This window comes from Dipodomys spectabilis, unplaced genomic scaffold, assembly GCF_019054845.1.
Source record: "Dipodomys spectabilis isolate Male_0828 unplaced genomic scaffold, ASM1905484v1 ptg000482l, whole genome shotgun sequence".
Classification (NCBI taxonomy): Eukaryota; Metazoa; Chordata; class Mammalia; order Rodentia; family Heteromyidae; genus Dipodomys; species Dipodomys spectabilis.
The window spans coordinates 381,567-403,777 of NW_024871159.1; the positions used below are offsets into that span (position 1 = coordinate 381,567).

At 37.5% G+C, this 22,211-nt stretch overlaps 1 pseudogene; it reads right to left on the reverse strand.

The window, feature by feature from the left end:
• Nucleotides 1-5,193: 5,193 nt before the first annotated feature.
• LOC122098636 lies at nucleotides 5,194-22,028 on the reverse strand (annotated as a pseudogene).
• Nucleotides 22,029-22,211: the final 183 nt, after the last annotated feature.

Here is a 22,211-nt window from a genome sequence, read left to right on the forward strand (position 1 = left end):
TTTTTATTTTAGAGATATGTATCCAAGAGGAAATGCAGAAAAGTTTTGTATCTGTAGGATTGAGGTAGCATAATGTCCTCTCCACTTAGGAAAAAGGTAGCTTTGAGAGTGTCCTTGAAGGAAGTGGCATTGTAGTTCCAGTGGTAAAGCGCTAGCCTTGAACTGAAAGAGCTGAGGGACAGTGCCCAGGCCCAGAGTTCAAGCCCCATGGACTGACACAAAAAAAGAAAAAAAGAAAAAAAAGAGAGTGTCCCTGAAATCTATTATTTGGCACTTGTTTTTGGAAAAACAGAGTTATCATTAGCTGGAAGAGGAAAGATCTGATGATCATGGTCTCTTACAGCGTTAGGGACCTGGTGCTGATTCATTATATATTTTATGATGCCTCATGTACTGAAATCCCAGGTCACAGGTCAGAAAGTCTCACAATACAGTATTTTAAAAGAGGCTTAACTGAAGAGGCTTTTGGGTGTAGTCAGAATTTGCGTCAAGCTAACTGGCAGAAATTTCAACCAAGTTTCACAGGTTTTATGACAGTTTTTACAGTGAAGTTTTAAACTCTTGATAAGCCTTTTCCACTTCATCTGAGCACTAGGGATGCTAGCAAGCATGTGTTTATTCATACCCCTGCTAATTTTAATAATAGAAAAGTTCCTCTCCTCCAAAGGGTCTTAAAGAGAAGGTGTTAAATAGAATCCTTTGTTATTTTGTGAACAAAGAATCTAGATAATGCTTAGGGGATCAAAAAGAAGACTTCCTTCTCCCCCACCCTGTACCTAAGTGACTCTAGAGATAATTTTCCTGACAGGGATCATGGAGGATTTTCATAATATTCCACTGATCTTTCTCTTAGTAATACATCGTGTTCATTTTTCTTCACTGATATTCCACATTTCTAACCATGTTTTGTTTCCTATTCTTTATCTGACACTGAATATGGATTATTAGATACAGTAGACATAGAATAGATTGAAACATGCCCATACAATGTATAAATGCTACCTGTTTAAGAGTCAGGTCTACAAAAGTGATTTCAGGTCTAACTGTGGAATGTGAACATGATGCATTCATAATAGCTTTTGTCCCCAAAAAGTTCTGAATAGCTTTAAGTTCTCAGGCCCATGTTTCATTGGAGAGGAATAAGTTTTAAATAAGCTTCTTTCTTTTAAAGTTGCTATATAGTTATATAAAGCAAAAAACTCGAATATTTGAAATCAGTATAAATATTAAGCTTTTTATGTCTTCTCAACTATAATGCTCTAGTCAGAGTAATTAATTTGACCTTTTGTGCAGTGATTTAAAAAGGGAAGGATTGAATTTTATTGTGAGCCACTGATTATTTTATATTTTGCCAGTTCCTTCTTTGTTTGGATAAAACAATGTCGTTTTATAAACCAATCTTAATGAAGATTTTCTAATGTCTGATCTTTAAGATCTGGCCTATCAGTGTATTCCTAATCAATTTTTTTCTATACAAGAATGACATAGTTCCAATGCTCAACAATAAATGTACTCATTACCTTACTCAGGTAACTGTAACCCCTCTGTACAGCATCTTTACAATAAAATAAAATTTTAAAAAACACATAAAAAAGAATGACACAGTTCCTTATTTGGGATACGTAAAAGAGAGGCAAGATTTAAGATATTTCAAATTTTGGAGTAACTGACAAAATGATCTGATATTTAGTCAGTTTCTTACCTGATAACCATTGGTGACCCTTAAATTCTAATAAATTTTGTATCTGATAAATAGTTTTACTTTGGAAGAGGGTGAGGAAGGGTTCCAAAGTTAACCTGATTGTTCTTCAATGGAAGTGTCATAGGCAGAAAAATTCTGAAGAAGTTTGGACATAAAAATGATACAATAAACAATTGTTTAGATTTATAAACTCCAGGTAGGAATGTCACATCATTTTTGAGTTAACAACTCCTTGTTTTCTGCAAGTATTATCTTTTTCAGACCTCCAGGGGTTTGCTAGAAACTGGTAGCTGACATTTGTAATCCTAGCTATTCAGAACTTGAGCTCTGAAGATTGTGTGTGAAGGCAGCCTGGGAAAAGTCTGTGAGATTCTTTTTTTTTTCCAAGGAAATATAAAGTCTGTGAGATTCTTATCAATTAACTAGGAAAAAAATTGGAAGCGAAGGTGTGGTTCAAGTGGTAGAGAGCCAGCCATGAGATACAAAGCCAGGTGAGAACTTGAATCCCTGACTTCAAGCTCCAGTACTGGAATACAAGATTTGTTTAAAATTTAATCTACTGCATGCTATTATTTGCCAGTCCATTCTAAAGGTTTTAAACAAGGAGCCCTGGTGTTATTTGACAGAGGTTCTACTATGAAGCCAAATTCTTGAACCCATATCCTACAAAACTTCATCATTCCCAAGAGCATTAGGGGTGCCTCTAGAATATGGCAGTTTTGTATTTGGGCACACAATACATTCTCCAAGTTGGGCACTGGTGGCTCATGCCTGCAATTATAGCTATTGAGGAGGTTGAGATCTGAGGTTTGCAGTTCAAAGCCAGTCCAGACAGGAAAGTTTATGAGACACTTACTTTTAATTAACCAGTAAAATGATAGACATGGAGTTATGGTTCAAATCAGAGTGTTAGCTTTGAGAAAAATGAGCTAAGGAACATTGCTAATGAACATCACGTAGATCCTCAGCTCTAGTCCTTGTACCAGCACAAAACCAAATGTACATTTATCAGGAGCTGCTATATATACACAAAATATTTAGTCCTGTTTTTTAATACCTGAGGTTCCTGAGTAATCACTTGGTAATCTGCTGATTCTAAAAATTGAAATACAGGAAGATTATTTTATCTAATTTTGTTGAGCAAGAGATTAACAAGTCATGTATATATTGGATTAAAACCCCTTGATCAAGTGTTGAGTTTATAATACTTTGTCCAAATCATTTCCAAGCAACTGTAGATGAATTATCTTTGGACATGTACACTAATATAGTCCAAGTATATCAATTTGTCTCCAGAGATTTTCTTTGTGTCCTTACAAAAGAAACTGAAGGTGGGTGCTGGTAGCTCACACCTGTAATCCTAGCTACTCTGGAGGCTGAGATCTGAGGATTATGATTCAAAGCCAGCCCAGGCAGGAAAGTCTATGAGACTCTTATCTCCAATAAACTGCTCAGAAAACCAGAAGTGGCACAGTGGCTCAAGTAGTGGAGTACTAGCCTTGATCTGAAGAGCTGAGGAACGGAGTTCGGGCCCAGAGTTCAAGCCCCATGACCGACCAAAAAAAAAAAGAAAAGAAACAAATAAAGAAACTGAAAACTGAGATTCTATGTTCAGTAGAGCATTAAAAAAAGTATCCTTGTTATCAAGTATAGTAAACCAAGTGTTTTCAGCAAGTCTATAAGTATTGTTACTATCTGATTAATTCTCATTACAGCATTTTTTCTCGTATTTTGTACATGCTAATCTTCTCCATTTGTTTTTTTTTAAATTTTATTTTACTGTAAAGATGCTGTACAGAGGGGTTACCATTACAAGAGTAAGGCAATGAGTACATTTCTTGCCAAGCATTGTTACCCCTTCTCTTGTTGTTTTCCCACTATCTCTTCCCTCCCCCACCTTCCTCACCCCTCCCCACCCCCAAAGTTGTAAAGTTCATTTCCAATATACTATACTGTCTTGTGGGTATCATTGTTGCAATGGGTCATTCTGTGTCCTTGTTTCAGCATTTTGTTATTCCCCTTCCCCTCCCCAAATTAGACAAATGTATATAAAAGATGAAGGATACCTAAATCAAGTACAGTGACAACAGGGTATATACCACAAAGGGAAGAACATACAAAGGAAACAAAAAAAAATCACATAGTACATTAAAAAAAAACAACAAAGAGAGAAATGTCTCCACAAACTAAATGGAGAACAGGAGAGTGAAAAGCCCAAATTTAACCAGTTCCTGGTGGGTTTCCAGTTTCATAGGGTATTGTATTTTGTGAGGAAAAGAACTAAGAGTCTTTTAAGTGAATAATCACTGGGTGTGAATTTATAGCTTTGCCAAATGTCTCTATGTCTCAAACCTGTAGATTTACTGTAAGTGGAATTTATTAAGGGATTCCAGTGGGTTCTTTATGAGGAGAGGTTATTAATGTTCCTAAGGAAAGGTAAAAACAACTTCTCTTATTGTTTCATTAACTCTCAAATTAGTTCATATGTCTCATCTCATACCAAGTACTTGATATTCAGTTGTTACAAGAACTTAGTAAGAAAAATAAAATTTTCATATTAGCATATTAGAAAGTAAAGACTTTGATATCTGGGGTATCCTCTAAATTAGCCACAGTTCATGTTAGTAATACAAGAAGTCTAGTAAGACAGAAAAATATTAAGCCCTGGCACTCAAAATGAGATTTATTAACTAATTTGTGATTTACAATCCTAGGTTCCTCAAGCTGTTTTCAATAGTTGTCCAGTAGCAGTTCAGTTAAGGGAGAGTTTTCAGGCATGTTTGGTTCTCAAGAGCTGCCCTATCAGAAATCAGTAGATTTTGTCCTTAAACTTTCAGTTCCCTAGCAATACTTTTTAAAGGGTTTTTGCATTTTTTACTTAGAATGCTCAGAGCTCACACATTTCAAAATGATTCCTGATGAGTATGCATTCAGTGTTCAGTTTTAGTGTGGCTAAACTTAATTTCTGTTACGTTAACATGTTTTTAAATACAAGTTGTAATTGAATTTAACTTTTAATAAAAGTGAAATGTTTGATGCTTCTCTAAATTCAGCTGAGCTAGAAAAAAGCAACTAATTTGAATGGATGATAAAAGTATAGATACACATTTAATTGATGTTGAATGTCACAGAGGATCCTTAGGCTTTTCTAAAATACCATGTGCAATGTATACAAAAGATAGTACTTTGGAATAAAGCAATAGATATTAAGATATACATAATTTCTAATTCTTTTAAGGACTACAAAGGTAATGCTGATTTGAGATTGATTTTCAGTTGTATATTTCGGCATTTATTCTTATTGAAGTCCATTATTGTGGTTTACAAACCACAAACAACACTTGAAATAGTAGTATTTCATCATAGAGAGGTCATTCACAGTATATATTGATAACACATATTCTCTACCTCTAGCTAGAATCCATATTGCAGAACAAAGTATTTTATATACTTACAGCTGACTTCTATGGAAAGTTCATTTGCCAAGTTTTTCACACTGTATCCATAGAATCAATTAGATTATGAGTTGTGTTTAGGAAGAAATAAGTAGCAATACAGTCCAAGGTATTGCATTGTGAATAAATTTCCTCCTGTCATAGAAATAAATCTCTTGCTGGCATAGAAAATTTAGAACCAGGAGGAAAACTCTGGCAATCAACATCAGGGAAAAGATGGATCGAATCAGCTGATTTCCATTTCTTGCTAACTGCTGGATCTAGGCTAAAATTTATATTAATTCCAGGTCATCTTTTGAGTACAAAGTTGGAAGGAAAGAGCATTAAAAACCTCCATTTCATTGACAAATATGACTTAGCATAGCTATTTCCCAGGCTAAAATCATCCAAGTCATCAGTAGCTATGAGTATATTTACGTTAGAAGGATCCCATGTCTGTTTGGGAATAGTTTTAAATACTCTGAATAATTGACTGGTAGCAGGATCCCTTTTTGCTTTCCCAGATAGTGACCAACTGTATTAATGTGGGTTTTTTTTAACTCATCTATCTCAAATGTAGACACTGGGATAATCTTTCCATTCCCATCTTCTCCATATTCTTTACTGTCATGCACATGAATGTAATCATTCACAATTGTCAGTAGTATTTCTTGATTATGATCAATACATTTCCAAATCTTATCCAAATGAAGATAGGGAAATGGAGGAAGTAGCTTCTATTGATTATCCAACAGTGATCCAAACTGCCTTTCTTTTTGCCTTACTCACATACTAGTGTCTTCGTAGTGGAAAGCATTAATGTTCTTCTAGGAGTGCTTGCGCATGAGCCTTTCTTATTCTTCCTAGGTGATGTACATGGCTGCTGCAGCAGACATAGCAGCTGCAGAGTACAAAGAGCCTGTTGAGAACTGCATTTCCACCTACTAGACAATCAAGGAGGCCATGTCTGTTGACTTCCACTGCCCTCCTGCAGCTATGAGGCAGTCAGTTGACTTCACTATGTAACTGCATAGCTGCCCACTAATGTTGACCTGGCATGCTTTCATCAACCAACTGAAGGCTTGCTTGTTGACTGCTGCTTGGCTTTCCAGAAACCACACCCAATGTGCTGTGATCCAACCCTGCCACTCTCGAGCCTCTACCCACACCTAGTGCCCAGGACCAACAAAAGTAAGTAAAGTCCTTCCTATAGCTAAAACAAGTACTTGAGCTTATTTTTTAGCCACAATAACCTTCCTTTAACATTTACAGTCATTACTTTATCTCAGTTATTGAACTCCTAAAATTAAAGATTAATAAAAGTTTTAGAAAAGCAAAAAAATTTTTTTTATATATATATAAGGTAACAAAAAACGAAAAAAAACAAAACAGAAAAAGAAAAAAAGAAAAGAAGAAGAAGAAAAAAAAAGTTCTTTGATTTTTTTTTTTTTTTTTTTGGGAGGGGTGGGAAGAGTCCTGTATCTCCCTTTTGTCTGTAACCAGAGTCTGGTTGGAGTCTCTGGTCAGCTTGAGGTCCTGTGGCTTGATTGGTTTCTTAAGTCAGTTTGTTGGAACAGGCAGGAAAATGCTCTGCTTTACCCAAGATTTTGAGATCCCCCTCCCAGGTTAGTTTACTGGGAGGGTGATCTGCTTTGAGAATCACAAAAGAGGGGGATGCAGTGATGAGGCTAGGTTCTGGGTAGAGTTGAGGCCTTTCAATGAACAGTAGCTTTTCCCTGGGGCTATTTTGTGAAAAAAAAACTCACAGCACCCAGCCTGGAGCCATTCTCAGGGTTTCTGTTTTTCAATTGATTGTGGAGGCTGCTAGAGGGAGGGGCAGCCTCTGGCTCTGGCCACCCAGCGAGGAGAGCCACTCCAGTGGCTGGTGCCTGAGCTGGGCGACCCCTCCCTGGATGGAACTGAGTCTGTGAGGTCACCTCGCCGCCAAGTTCCTGTGACCTGCCAAATGACTAGCTCTATTCCAAGGCCTGAGCTGGAGCTAGCCGCTCCTCCGCGCTTTGTCGGTATCCAAGATGGAGATCACCGGTGCTGGGGGGGGAGGGGTGGCCTTCCCTCCTCTGCTCCCAGAGGAGTGAGGAAGTGGGGCTTCTACTCACGCGGAGTCTTGGATCTCGGGTCGTCTCTGGTCTGCAAAGTGCAGGATGAAGTTGTCCGCTCCTTGTTGGTTCTTGCTGGTGTTGAGTAGAATCCGCTCGTCCACTGCGTCTGGCTCCTTCGTCCCGGACTGCGTCTCAGGTATGCCTCCGCGGCGGTGGTCGCCGCTGCGACCCTGCCGCCGCAGCGGCAGCTGCTCAGATGTGTCTGCTTGGCTTCCCCTCTCTTGACTAACTCTCTGTGCTGTGATGGCACACTTGGTGTGATTCTCTGGCTTGGGACTGTTCACTGGAACTCTGAAACTGTTTTCTATGCAAGAGCTTGTTCAGATTCCAGCTTCTCCTCCGCCATCTTCCCGGAACTCTGTGTTATTGAACTCCTAAAAGGACAAATTTAGAGACTGATTTAATGGAGTTTGTGGTCCCATCTCTTGTTTGAAGTTTTTATGGTATCTGTCTAACCCGACTGGTTAATACAATTTCCTATGGGATAATGTTGCTTATGAAACTCAAAATACACTTGTGTATTTTGTTATTGTCAGTCACCTGGATTAATAACAGCGGTGGGCTCTCATTAGTTCTTTGAATATAAGCAGAACTTACTATAACTGATAAGGCTTAGACTTACCTTCTTACCCTCTCATAACCTTTTTTAAAATAGGGGAGCACTTTCAAGCTACGAGTGTCATTTAGCATTATAATTTGTTGCTGCTGTTCAACCTTCTGTTTTTCTTCTACCTTTGTCATAAATTTCTTACCTCAAATCCTGGAAAGATAACCATATGTAATGTGTTTTCTCTGGGATGCAAAAAGTTGGCACTATGAGCTATAAATCTTGCTAGGTTAAATCAAAGTTAATACTTAAGAGACAAATTCCTTTAACAGTTTCTTTGGATTCTCAGAGAACTCTCCAAGTTTATACTTTGATATATTGAACTATGTCACAGAAAAGGGTACATGAGTTTATATTCTTTTCCTCTCTGCTGTAGCCACTTCTCTTTAGAGAGAAGTTAGATTCTTGTATTCTTGTTAGATTCAGGATCATAAGAGACTCCACTGTAGGTTGTTCTGGTGGGACTCAGCATATTTTCCAAAGAGAGGTACAGAGAGTAGTAAGTGAGAACAGTTTGGAGAAAAGTGATTGTTGACCATGTTGCACAGGCAGAAGGCTCTGGAACACATTATGTATCCAGGTAAAGTGACCTTTTACCTCAGGTATTGCTGGATAGGCTTGCTGAGAAATAAACCTTCTGAGGATCAAGCAAGAGAGTGTCATCTATAAGATCCTCATGTAGGAAGCCCCACATAAAATAAATCATACATTGATGCCTGTGTCTATGGCCTTAGTATAACCACAAAATAAGCGGGAAGAAGATGAACAAAGAGAACTTCAGACCATTTCCTTTCTTTCTAAAGGAATAGTTCTATTTGGAGGATAGTGTTGAAACGTAAAGTCCAATTTTCAGGCTATAAAGCCAAATTATATTACAGAGAGATCAACTTCCTTTTCTTTAATACAACTCTAAAAATTCTTTCTTTTTATTTATTTATTTTTTTGGGTCCGGTCGTGGGACCTGAATTCTGGGCCAGGGTGCTGTCCTTCAGCAATTCAGCTCAAGGCTAGCACTCTACCACTTGAGCCACAGCACCACTTACAGCTTTTTTTTCTGCTTATGTGGTGTTGAGGAATTGAATCCAGGGCCTCAGGCATGCAAAGCAAGCGCTCTACCACTGAGCCACCTTCCCAGCCCCTAAAAATTATTTTTGTTCTTTCAAATTCATCCCAGGAGGGGATCATAAGGAATACTATTTATCAGAGTATTTTTAGTTTTAATGTCTCTGTGTAAGAAAAAGAGCATAATGATACTAATCACTATTTGACAAAAGGGTACACAGGGAAAGTCATTAAGGAAATATAAGGAGTAAATTTGCTCAAACTACATTGTATACATCTATGGAGTTATCATAATGAAACCCACTTGTAATATTAACCCATCCTAATAAAAAGTAGTAAATAAATAAGTAAATAATAAAAAGAAAAAGAAAGATGAAATAAATGTTCAAAACCTCTCTACAGTGGACACAATAGGTCATCTGACCCCTTAAAGATAATGTTGGCATACACAGAAGCTTAGACCATCTAATTATTGCCAATTCCTAGTGAAGAGGTGTCCTTCTCTTTCAAGGGGCAAAGTCCTTTTGATATTTCCCCAAAAGACTACAGGGAACAGGCAAGGGTATGGTCTCTGTTCCCTCCCTTAAATAGAAAGTAAAAGCACTATGAAGACTTATAGGAAGAACAAGTTTTCCTTCTAGGATGTTGAGATTTTCTTTTCTGTTGAAAATAATGAAAATTAGATTTCTCATCTATTGTAGACAGGATTGAATAAATACATAACCCTTGGAGAGTTGACATTAGGGGGTGTTTACCTTCAACCTCACTATCTTCAACTTCAATTACATAACGTTCAAGAATTAACATTTTTCTTTTAAAAGTAGCAATGTACCACTCTCCCAGTTTATAGGAAAGGAGATTCTGCTGGCAATCCTAAGCATTAGAAGGAACTTTCTCATAGTTGCATAAGAGCAAGTGCCGAATTAAGGCAAAGGCAGCTCCAAGTAATGGAGCTGACTATGTCGTAAGTAGTACCAGAACAGAGTATATTCTCTACACTTAGAGCAAATTAGGCATTGTCCATTTGGACTATATCTATATGGGATATGAAAAAATCTAGACAAGTACTTTACTGTCCCTTCCCCAAAGCAAGCTTCAAACAAAAAGTGAAAGTACACCCGAGAGTCTGTGTGAGTAGTTAGGAGAGAGAATGGGGTTAAAGTGGGAGACAGAGGAGAGGCAAGTCCAGAGGGGTAGCCTGAGGAGGAAGAAGGCTCATAACTTTTCGAATAGAATGTAAAGCAGACATCGTTGTTGGTGGTGGTATGGTTAAAATGAAAGTTGCAGGGTCAACGCTAGAGTGTTCCTGAGAGGAATGGTCTTCCATCTTAGTAAAGCAGTGTTTTATACAGGTAAAGTATATTGCTTTTGAACTCTGATTCTGGATGTTACTAGGTCTTTACTTAGTCTCAGGAAGTAATATTACCAGTTCAACAAGGAGTAAATACCACAGGGATTCATTGACCAAATCTTGTATGATTCCTGTTTTGGTTAGACACCTCTGCTCCTCTAACAAAGAGATAGTGTAATGGAGAAGTCTTACCTTTGAATATTCCTCTTGGGATGTTATTTTCTAGGGAACATAGATTTTTGGATATAGGATCACACAGAAAGTGCTAAATGAAAAGATGATAGGCACTACCAGAGGAAAATCACAAGCCAACTTAGTTTTACCTATAGCCTTTTGTTAAAAGGCCTGAAATGTTTCTACTTTCTGGAGGCTCCCACTGGAATCACTAAAATTAAAAACTTGATTGATGGTTGTTTAGAGTTTCTGAAGACCGTCTTTGAGTGTTAGCAAATTCCAGATTCTTGACTTTGATCACCAAATAATTTCTGGACAAGATACCTCGGTAAGAAAATTTGACAGAGTTATATTGAGCAATTAAACAGAAAGCAAAAACAAAAAAGAAGGCTCTAATTGCCCATGCTTGGATGCTTTGAGAGACACATTGAACTATATTGATATTGGGGACATTTATGGTATAAAAGTGGAATGCAGAATGGGATGAGTGTTCCCCTTTTTTCTGCATACCTGATATATGCTTTCTTTCTTGCAGTTACACTGTCTTGTGAACTAGGCCCAGTGATTTCCAGGTTGGTCTCTTTACTCTATTTTTGGGTCATAATGTCATAGATGCTTAAGCATGTATGAGTTCTGTAAAATGTTCCATTATTTTTGTACCAGTATTAGGGTTTGAACTAAGAGTCTATCACTCTTGCTTGGCTTTATTACTCAAGGCTGGTCCTCTATCATTTGAACCTTGAACCATACTTTTATTTCTGGCTTTTAACTAGATAATAATTGGTGATAAAAGTGTCATGTAAGCTGGGCACCAGTAGTTCATGCCTATAATCATAGCTGCTCAGGTTTTGAGATCTGAAGATCGTGGTTTGAAGCCAGTCCAGGCAGGAAAGTGTGTTAGACTTTTTAATATCCAATAAAATACTCAGGAAAAGCTGGAAGTGGTGCTGTGGCTCAAATGGTAAAATACTGGCCTTGAGCAAAATAAGCTCATAGAGAGTGCCAAAGTCCTAAGTTCAAGCCCCAGGACCCTGAAAAAAATATCACAGACTTTCCTGCTCTGGCTTACTTCAAATATGCTTTCTCAGATCTCAGCCTCCTAATAGCTAGCATTATAGGCATGGGTCACCTATACCTGGAACGATGTTCTATTTAAGACAGGAGACCCTCCTTGACAAAGTTTTCTTTGAAAACACTTTGGTGATCAAATCAGTCACATTTCCTCCTATGTTATTATTATTATTTTAATTTTCAGAGTGTCTTTTGTAAAGATATCTTACACAGATCCACAGCATAGTAATCATTTGGGCAAGCTGACAAAGTTGAAAAGAGAGAAAGCTGTTATTTTTACATTTTCCCCATATAATAAATGTAGCTTACTGAGGGGGTACAAGGGTTAAGGAAAAACAGTGGCTCCCTTGTGTTTTTAGTCAAGCTATTTCTTGATTCAGATTTTTTTGGAGGGGGTTTTGGTCTGGTTTAAGGGCTTGAAATCAGAGTCTGGGCAATGTACCTGAGTTACTTTGTGCTCAAGGCTAATGCTCTACTATTTGAGCCAGCTTCACTCCTTTTTGGGGGGGGTATAGTTTATTAAGACTTTTCTGACAGTGCTGGCTTCAAACCACGATCCTCAGATCTCAGCCTCCTGAGTAGCTAGAATTACACGTTCGAGCCACCAGTGTTGAGTTTAATTCAGTTTTTATTTCTGAATTTGTGGCAGCTAATTTCCGTGTCTCATTTTGCCTGATCTATCCAGGCTCAAGAGAAGAAAATGATTGGTAACACAAAGTTGAGGGGGAAGGAATAAGATCTATAATGTACTCATTGACACAGTTAAACCCATTAATTTGTAAAATGCACAAAATTTTTTAATTTTTTTGTTGGTTATGCAGCTTGAACTCAGGGCCTAAGTGCTGTCTCTGCTTTTGTGCTCAAGGCTAGTGCTCTGCTTCTTTGAGCCACAGCACCCCTTCTGGTTTTCTGGTGGTTAACTGGACATAAGAGCTTCAGGCTGACTTTGGACTGTGTCCCTAAGATCTTGAGTAGCTAAAATTACAGCCTTCAGCCACACTAGTGGCTCTTGGCCTTAGTTGCTTCTTAATTATGCAAATTAACCAGGCATATCATCCAAGCTTCTCAGGCAAGTTTTGCATTGAGATATTTTTATATGTGTTTAAGTGTTTATTTGTAAGTTTGGTCATTCAGCAGTATTGAACTGACATTTCTAATACGCTGGGTGCTGTGGCTCAAAGATGTAGAGCACTAGCCTTGAGTGAAAAAGCTCAGGGAGAGTGCCTAGGCCCTGAGTTCAAGCACCACATTTGATTTTAAAAAGCTATAGCCTGTGTTACAAAATTCCTTTGCAACTCTGCAAAATATTAAGTACTACAGCCATGCGTGGTGGCATGTTTCTGTACAATCTATACATTAGCATTTCCAATCAATATTTCTTTCATTGTTTTTTCTTGGAAGAAATGGTAATTCTCAATGAAAAATTTAACTCAAGCTCAGCACAAAATGTTTCTAAACAAATTTAGAACTTTATAACATAAACGTAAAATGATTCACTATTCTCTCACCAAAAATCAACAAAATTAATTTCTGGTCTTAATTTGAATACTTCTGGAATAAAAATAGAACATAATTAAACTTACTGTTGGCTCCTACAGCTGAGGTCAGCTGAAATTTTAAGCTACCACAGTGTCCACATATTCAAGACAAGTCAGAGTAATGTTGGGAAAGATACGAATCTGAACATACTAGCAAATTTCAACCAGCAGCTTGTTAAAAATAGAAGTTGCTTTTAGGTCAGATAAGGTGATGTTAGGAAAATGAACCCTAAGATATGTATTCAAATGTTTTTTTTCTTTCATGCATTTGTTTCTAATGCATTTATAAGATTATTTCTTTGTTGTTTTGTATGTTCCTCCCCCACAGTATAACCCCTGCTTTCACTGTATTTGATGTCCGTATAATTTGTGGAGGGGAAGGGGAAAAACAAGTCGTTTAAATAAGGATACAGGTGGACTCGGTGCAAAAATGAGAAGTACAAGTTGTCACAATGAAAACGAACTTTACAACTTTGGGGGGGGGGACTGGGGGGGGTGGTAGAGGCTGGGAAGGGGAAACAAAGGAGGAGGCTACAATGCTTGATAAGAAATGTACTCATTATCTTGCCCATGTAATTGTAACCCCTCTGTACAATATTTTCACAATAAAAAAATAGAAGTTGCATTTTTGCCTACTGACATTTTTCCTCTTAATGCATACCATTCCCTTCTCTAGTATCTTGATTTTCTCTTCTACATATTCACTCTTTTCTAACCTTTGAAAGCCTTGCATTCTTCCTTGGCTTGCTTGTTCATAGACAAGTTGTATCACTTGAATCATTCCCCCATTCAAGCATTTTGCTGAGATTAAGATGAAGACTCTGGAATGCTTTCTTTCCTGAGTTTGCTTCAAATTGCAATCGCCTTCTGATTAGCTAGTTAATACAGGCACAAGCCACTCTTACTTGGCTTGAAGAAAAAAAGTCTTAAGGGAACATTTCTTTTGGCCCACATTTTTAGTGGGCCAAACAACTGTGGGAAGATGTAGTGGAGCAGAGCAGCTCACATAGTAAAAGCTTTCCCCTTTGACTCCTTTAAGTATATCTGGCTCCCAGCATATGGTTTGGTGCTGACCACATTCTAGCAAAGTCTTCCACTCAAATAATCCCCTCTGGAAAATATTCAGAGACATCCACAGGTGGGCTTTACTAATATGAGAAATATTTTCTGTCAAACTAAAGTGCTTCTGTCTTGTATACTGATATTTTCAGTATATTGATATTTTTGGTATTTATATTTCCTGGAATCATTTGCTTTTTTACTTCAATTGTAACTATTATCTGTGTTATTTGTGGACAGGAAGCCATGTGAGGAAGGCGATTTATGTGTCTAAGAAGTTAAAAGAACGAATTGTGAAAACAGGGATTATAACGTGGGGGAGGAACATACAAAGCAACAAAAAAATCACATGGTATCTTATAAATACATTAGAAACAATAGCAAGAAAGAAAAAAAAATCACTTATGTGCCTATCTTAACTTCATCTTATCTGGTCATATGTATACAGCTTTTGACCTTTTCTACTTGTCCAAGACATATGCTAGTTATTGCAAATATGGGAAACCATGGGACCTAGGTTTCTTTGGGCCTGGCTTACTTCACTTAATTTTTTCCAAGTCTTTCCATTTCCTAACAAATGGGGCAATGTCATTCTTTCTGATGGAGGCATAGAATTCCATTGTATATATACACCACATTTTCTTGATTCATTCATCTACTGAGGGGCATCTGGGTTGGTTCCATATCTTAGCTATGGTAAGTAATGCTGCAATAAACATAGTTGTGCTGGAAGCTTTAATATGGTCTTGTTTGTGATCATTTGGGTAAATGCCCAGAAGTGAGATTGCTGGGTCATATGGGAGCTCTATGTGGAATCTTTTGAGGAACCTCCATACTGCTTTCCAAAGTGCTTACTGCTTTCCAACAATGCAGTAAGGTTCCCTTCTGTCCACATCCCCTCCAGCATCTGCTGTTATTAGAGTTCTTGTTTTGTATGTTCCTCCCCCACGATATAACCCGTTTTCACTGTATTTGACGTTGGTATAATTTGGGGAGGGGAAAGGAAAAAAACAAAATGCTTAAATAAGGATACAGGTTTTTCCATTCTAACAATGAGATGTACAAGACACTATGTTGAAAAATGAACTTTACAATTTAGGGGGGGAGTGTAGTTGTGGAGGTGGGAGGGAAGGGATGGTAGGGGAAAAACAAAGGAGGAGGCAACAATGCTTGATAAGAAATGTGCTCATTAAGTTGTTCATGTAACTGTAACCCCTCTGTACAATATTTTCACAATAAAAACATTAAAAAAGAATGAATTGTAATTATCAGGTGTGCTACTTGTGACCAACTAGCTAAGTTACAGAAGCAAATCTTTTATCAAAGGAGTTAAAATAATAAACCTGCCACTACCAAGTGTGCTGCTTGTTAGAAATAGAAATCCTTATCAATGGAGTTAAGGAAATAATATTTCCCTTTGAATAGGAGCCTTCCACTGACCTTATCAACCTCCTCCAACTGTATCTGTCAACCACTCTGTTCCCAGTCCCACTCTCAGATAGCTGTGATGGAAAAAATAGAAAGCTTTGGAAAAATATATTAAAGGATAACCCTCTTGCTAACCTTGGTAATCAATTATACTTAGCATGTAAGCCTAACTCCTTGACAAGGAGGAGGGACATTTTGGACAGGGATGAAAACCAAGCAAATTGTTCTGCCCAGTGTGTCTGCCTAGCTCTGGGTAGAGAAACAGTATTGCACCCTTTTGCACAATGTCTTAATGAAATGTCCTGTATGTCTAGTGTGTCTATTCATTTCTGACACCAGAGGCACGCATTTATTTTTTTTTTAATTTAATTTAATTTTATTTGAGAACATACTGTACAGAGGGGTTACAATTACATGGGCAGGATAATGCATACATTTCTTACCAAGCATTGCAGCCTTCTCCTTTGTTTACCCTTCACCTCCCTTCCCAGCCTCCCCCCTCCCCCCCACCCAATCATACCCCCCCTCCCCCCCCCTCCAACATTGTAAAGCTGGTTTTGACATGACATTTTGTACTTCTCATTGTTGCAACAGGTCCATCTGAATCCTTAAACGACTTGTTTGTCCCTATCTCCTCCACATGTTATACTGACATCAAATATAGTGAAAGCAGGGGTTACACTGTGGGGGAGGGACATACAAAGCAACCAAGAAATAATCTTATAAATGCGTTAGAAACACATGCATGAAAGAAACAAAAACATTAAAATACATATTTGAGGGTTCGTTTTCCTAACATCACATTCTCTGACTTTTTCCGCTTGACTCATACCTATACTAGATATTGCAAATAAGGGAAACCATGGGACCTATGTTTCTTTGGGCCTGGCTTACTTCACTTAATATAATTTTTTCCAAGCCTTTCCATTTCCTAACAAATGGGGCAATGTCATTCTTTCTGATGGAGGCATAGAATTCCATTGTGTATATATACCACATTTTCTTGATCCATTCATCTACTGAGGGGCATCTGGGTTGGTTCCATATCTTAGCTATGGTAAATAATGCTGCAATAAACATAGTTGTGCTGGTAGCTTTAGTGTGGTCTTGTTTGTAAACATTAGGGTAAATGCCCAAAAGTGGGATTGCTGGGTCATAGGGGAGTTCTATGTGAAGTCTTTTGAGGAACCTCCATACTGCTTTCCAAAGTGGTTGAACAAGTTTACATTCCCACCAACAATGAAGTAAGGTTCCTTTCTGTCCACATCCCCTCCAGCATCTGTTGTTGTTAGAGTTCTTGATTTTTGCTGTTCTAACTGGAGTGAGGTGATATCTCAATGTTGTTTTGATTTGCATTTCTTTTATGGCTAGGGATGTTGAACATTTCTTCATGTGTCTATTGGCCATCCTTCTTTCTTCTTCAGAGAAGCTTCTCTTTAAGTCTTTCGCCCACTTACTTATTGGGCAGTTGTTTCTTTGAGGATTTGTTGTTGGGTGGTTTAATTTTTTGAGTTCCAAGTATATTTAGATATGAGACCCTTGTCCGTTGTATGGCTAGTGAAGATCTTCTCCCAGTCCGTGGGCTTTCTATTGATCTTGCTAGCTATGTCATTTGCCCTGCAGAAGCTCTGCAACCTTATAAAATCCCATTTGTCCAACCTTTCTTTGATTTGTTGTGTTTCCGGGTCTCTATTCAGAAAATTTCGGCCTGAGCCAAGGAGACCCAGGGTTTCTCCTATTCCATCCTGTAATGTTTTCAGAGTGTCTGCTTTGAGTTCAAGGTCTTTGATCCATTTGGAGTTGATTCTGGTGCAGGGTGATATATAAGGATCTAGCTTTAGTTTTCTACATGTAGTTAACCAGTTTTGCCAGCACCATTTACTGAAGAGGCTGTCTGTCTTCCATTCTATTGTTTTAGCTCCCTTATCGAAGATTAGATGGCTATAGGTCTGTAGGTTCATTTCTGGGTTTTCAATTCTATTCCATTGGTCCTGAGGTCTGTTCTTATGCCAATACCAAGCTGTTTTGATTACTATGGCTTTATAGTAGAGTTTGAAATTTGGTATTGATATTCCTCCAGCAGTGTTCTTTCCGTTGAGGAGCGTTTTTGCTATTCGGGGTCTTTTATTGTTCCATATGAATTTTTGGATTGAGGCACGCATTTATAACACTGGAGATTCACTGTACATTTCTAACACTAATTTCCTAGGCACTGTCCACTTGAATGAAATGGGCAGTGAAGATTAACCAACATGCTGATGAAGGGAATCTAAGACACTGTTGCCTCTTGTAGTACATATAGGGTCCGTCTGAACTGTTTATTTTTCTAACACCTTCTTTATGACATGTGGCATGTCATAAATTTCCCATTTTTTATTAAAGAAACTAAAGTTTCAAAATTCATAAGAAATAAAGGAAGTTTACAAAAATATAGGAAAGCAGATTCAGCTTAAAGTTTTTTTTTATAGTGTTGGTAGTCTTCAGCTGACCTATATCTCAGGCCCCTTCAAGTAAACAGTTAATAATACTCAGTTTAGATATCAGTCAATTGATACAGAAAGAAAATAAAACATCCTTTTCACTAAAAGGGACATATTAAAGTAGAAAACTAAATAAACCTAGGTACATATTCCCTTCAAGGGGATCTGTAAATGTAGAAAAGTATGTAAGTTGTTATTAATTACAAAAAGTGATCCGGATTCAAGTACATAACAACTGAAGAACCACATACAGAAATTAGAATTCAATGATTCTATAACCTATTCCCAGGCCATGTAGAAGCCACTAAAGTAAATTATTTGAGCATATATTAAAGTTATAAGTGAAGATTAAACTAAAGGAAACTTCTCCTTAAAGTCTAGATGAATGACAAAAGGCATTAATACCAGAATAAACTCTAATTGACATTAGATATCCAGTTGTGGTGGCACACACCTATAATTCCTGCTACTTGGGAAGCAGAGGTAGAAGAACCAGCAATAATGGCAAGCCATGGGAAAATGTTAGCAAGACTTTGTATCAAAGAATAAGCCAAGTGGGTGGTTAGTACATGTCTGAGGTCCCCACTGTTCAGGACTTGTAGTTAAGATAATACATTCTAAGGACAGCCTAGAAAAGTTAGAGAATCTATCTGAAAACTAAACTGAAAAAAAAAAAAACAAAAAAGCACTGGGCACATGGGTCAACTGAGAGAACACATGTCTAACTAAACTGAAAAAAAAACATAAAAGGACTGGGCACATGTGTCAACTGAGAGAAGACATGTCTATCAGGTACAAGGCACTGTGTTCAATCCCAATACTGTAAAAATAGGCAAACCAAAGAACTACTAGATTTTCTACTGAGTTATTATGGCTGGGCATATAGGGATTACATATTGCCTAAGGCTACAGGACAAAGGCATTTATAAAATAAAGACCCCCAAGGAGAATCATATCAAAATGAAGCTTGATAAATGTTAGCCCAAAGCAAAGGCAAGAGCACCAGGACTTAGAAGGAATTTCAAATAGCCTTAGAAATGTAATGGAAAAGAGACAAAACTGTTTTTAATAAACATAAAACACATCATTTCAGAGTCCTTACATTGAGACCCCATAGATGACATGTAAGAAAAGTCTGAGTCCAAAAACAGGAGAATCATAGAAAAAGAAATATCACCACATACAACTTGCTTGACAAAAAGAACAGGAAACTGACTAAATAATAACTGAGAATACAGATGTGCTCTCCTGAAATCTGTGAAACCACCAGAGGGAATTGTAATTCTAGGCAACATGTACAACTAGCTTGGGCAATGAGGAATAAGGAAAAGCTAAGGGAAAAGCTTCCTAACAAACATGTTGGATCAGCATCACCCACAGATGTGGATCAAGGCAGAAGGATATCCCAGATAACTTCTTAAACAAATGATCAATTGAGATGTCATCTATTCCCAAGGGTAATTTTCCATAGGCTCAAAACTTCCACAAAGAAGATAGAAGCAGAAAGGTCTGAATAATTTCTGAGGTATCAAATTTACTGAGAAAATGGCAAATGAGTACTTTCTTTCCCCAAAGATCAGTTTTTCAACTTTGCCAGAAGACTGTATTCTCTCATGTAACTCAAATGGACATTAGTGTTTGCTTTTTCTTTACACTTATTACAGCATTGTATTAAAGGTCTTTATTTCTCTATAATTCTTAGATTCTTTGTTCTTTATTGTTCTGAAAAGAGACAATTAAATCTAATATAAAACTGTTTATTTTCTACTAAATTAATAAAAATGTGAACTAATTCTGACAAGTGAAAGGTTCTGATATGGTGGTCCTCTTACCAAAGGGCAAGTAGATTTTGCCCCATAAAACTGCTAAGCTAATACATGTTCTCTTCCCTCCTGATCATATTGTTTAATTTCTATTTTCACCTGATATGAACTCATGAGGCTTTATCACATGAAGAATCTGAGCTATGATTTTCAATGCTGAAAAATTACCTCTAGAGAACAGTATTTGAAAGACTTATAAGAGTCCAAATTTCCTTTCTACATTTGGGTGAGTAAAATAATTTTCAGGGCTAAGAAGGATTGTAACTTGGATTTGGATAAAAAGCCAATGAATACTACTACTTACCTTCTTTTCCTCCAGTACCAAAAGCACCAAATCAGGCTCACATCTATAAACTTAGCTACTCAAGAAAATGAAATCTGAGAACCAAAGTCTGAACCCAGCCTGGGAATGAAAGGCCATGAAATTCTAATCTACAATTAACTAGCAAACTTCCAGAAGTGGAGGTATGGCTCAAGTGGTAGAACACCAGCCTTGAGCAAAAATAGAGAGTGTGCCATGGCCCTGAGTGCAAACCCCAGTACTGGCACCCACATATATTAATGTGCATGCACACACACAATAAAAAAGACTGATAAATCCTCATTTCAACTGAATAAACAAGTAATAGACAATAATGTTAATAGTTTTAAGAGCCTAGAGCTGCAAATCTCTTGTCCAAGTATTTAAAAATGAACCAAAATAAAATATAATTTAAATGAAATATTTAACAAATAAACCTGAGATTGCCTTCAAGTGTACTATAATATATTAAAAAATGAAAACTGAGTGGCAACACTACTAGATATTTCCTCTGTCTGTTTTAAAGCTAAAACCTTGATGGAGAAGTAGTGTTTACAGAATATCATAACTTTTCTCTTTCACATATACTCTTTCACACATATACTTCACTACTTCTTTAACCTACACATGGAGTCACATAATAACAGTTCTGGAGCAGGGAGCCAGTAGCTCATGCCTATAATCATAGCCACTCAGGAGGCTAAAATCTGAGGATCATGGTTCAAAACCACCCTAGGCAGAAAAGTCCATGAGATGCCTATCTCCAATAAACTTCTTAGAAAAAGACAGAGTGCCAGTGTGGCTCAAGTGGTAGAATGCTAGCCTTGAGCACAAAGAGTACTCAGGTGCGAGTTCAAGGCCCAGGACAGGCAAAAAACTGCTGGGGTGCTCACATGGTGCTCAAAATGCTGGTGTGCTAATACTTGAGCTTCATATGTAGCCCATTAGGAAATACAATAAAAGTAGCTTGTATTCTGTGATGTCACTTGTGACCCTTAAACAAAGGAGACAATGCAACAAAGTAGAATCTGAAAATGGACAGGTCAGGAAATCATGCCTTGAACATAAAATTTCCATGTCCTCTTTCACATGGAATGGCATTGCTTTCTCACTTTATCCTAATTCTCAAGAGCATCTCTATAGGATGTCCCCTTTCATAGTCTTCTCCTAACTCCAGGGAGTAGGTCTCTGAATGTAATAGAATAGTTCTATTTTGTCATTCCAGGTCTCCTAATCCACATTCTCTGGGAATTTAATTATCCTCCTTTCAGAAGGACAGACATCCAAACTGGCTAGAGGACCACATATTAACTTCTCTCTGCACTCTCATTTTACCTCAGTAATTTTCAGGACCAGTTTATTTGTTACACTCTCAAAATCACTTGGTAAAAAATCCCCTGGTAAAAAAAAATTACAAGGTAAAAAATGGATATGGTAGTAAGCTGGAGAACTTTTTGTTCTAGTACGTAAATCTCCTATAAATGTTTAATTCCTATAAATGATTAGTTTTGATAGAAATAAATAAAACAAGACTTCTACATTCCGACTGATTTTGGACCCAACAATTTGCTATCTAAGTTTTATGCCAAACAGCTCTGCACAGAAGCAGTGCAGGGATTGAGTGTCAGCTCCTTAGCTGGACAGTCAGTGACCAAATGCTAACATTTTCTTCATCAACTTTGTTACCTATATTCTGTGACCCTCACATATTCTTACCTCTGAAAGAATCTTGGAAAAGGCAACTACCTAGAAATCCAGCAAAAATTGGATCTGTTAAGAAAAGGACAAATTTAGAGAAAAGAAAATGCCACTCCAAGCACTAATTCATACAAGTCATTTGTGTTTTATAAACACTTCACACTATTCTTTTACGTCCATGCTTTCAGCTGGCATTGCTCGTCCTGTGTTCTCCAGTGTGGACAGAAATCACTGTGTCAAAGGAGTAGGACAAAAGCAAGAGGGAAAGAACTACCACTCAATCATGAACATTTCTAAGTTTGTTTTTTGGGAGTTGGGAAGCCAAGGGTTTTCCAGTGGCACTCATGGCTATCCAGAGTTTTC